Source organism: Atta colombica, unplaced genomic scaffold (genome assembly GCF_001594045.1).
Source record: "Atta colombica isolate Treedump-2 unplaced genomic scaffold, Acol1.0 scaffold12, whole genome shotgun sequence".
Classification (NCBI taxonomy): domain Eukaryota; kingdom Metazoa; phylum Arthropoda; class Insecta; order Hymenoptera; family Formicidae; genus Atta; species Atta colombica.
In genome coordinates this window covers 7,839,840-7,841,303 of record NW_017259206.1, presented here as the reverse complement: position 1 = coordinate 7,841,303, position 1,464 = coordinate 7,839,840, and positions in this window count along the sequence as shown.

Genomic DNA, 1,464 nt, shown 5'->3' with positions numbered 1-1,464 from the left:
TATATATATATATATATGTTTTTAGTTACAATATTTAAAAATAATATTTGATATACGCCTCATTAATATACATATACTGTATTCAAGCACAATTATCATATTGCAGCTTATTGTCTAAATTTCTTGGAGTGACATCTTACTTCAAGAGAGTTAAAAACGTTATCATTATTGAAAGAGTGAAAAATTTGAAACAAAATTCTTGATTTCACATTTTTATGATGAGATTGACTCCAAAAATGAGATTTCTTTCCTTTAAGGTGCTCAATTTCATGGAGCGTATCTTCACTAGTGTTTTACCCCCATTCCACCAATCAAAAAGCAGCGCACAATAGGATACTTGTCGATTTAGGTGGTCAAAGGTAATTTTTTTTAAACTCGTTCGAAGTTGAAAATATTACTTAAGAAAGGTGAAGAATCAGAAAACAATTGGTTACCTAAGAGTGCCTCTACATCAAACCTGCTCAATTTTGAGCTCCGGGCCAAATCGTAATTCGCAAATACTGAAGCAAAATGACGATCACCAAAACAAGATGCACACAGAAAAGCAACTGCATAAAATAAACTAATAACGTTAATCTTCATTGTGCGTCTGCGTTTCCAAACTACGTTTTGCGATTTGTGTTTTGAGTTATATAAAAGCACCTTAATGTCCATCGTCACGCATAAAAAATTAGTGAGCAGTCCGACAGTCGAAACCTATCGTTTTAATAATTAGACGTATTTTTCCTCGGCGTTCATAGCATCCTTTCGAGTGAATATTTTTTATTCAGGATATAGTTTTAAGTGAGTAGAATTGTGATAAAAGGGGTACATGTTAAATACATTTTAATTATATTCACCAATAAATTGTAACTATTTCAACTTTAAGCTAAAGCATTTTGAACAAATTTTTTTGTTATTTTCTTAAGCCAATTTTAACAAACTCGATAATATTAATAATAGTAGATAATAATAGTACTTCTCTGTATTTCTCAATAATTTTTTTTTAATTTAATAAAAAAGTTAAAATTTCTATTTCACAATTTCATAAAAATCAACCGCATGCGGTTTTCCGTGATATAACCAATATAAATTTATTAAAATATTTAGTAATAAATATGAATTTCTTGAGCTTCATATGTTTATTTCTAATTTCAATTATTTGAATTTTATTTTAGAGTCAATGAATGTCAAGATAATGACAATTGCAATTGATATTATTATATTTAGATTAATTGATATTATTATTTTAAGCTTAAACTTATAATTAAATAGTTAAAAATTGTAAGAACTATATTTTTTCATAAAAAAGTATTTTCTACAGCTTAAAATACAATAAATTAATAAAATGGCACATTTAGATTTACTTAAACTACAAAAATAATTTTGTAAATTAGCATCAAGCATCTCATTGTGCAACGTTTAAAAGCTATTGGATATAAAGTAGAGCAGCTTTTTCGTTCATTTCTTATAATATTTGTTTTT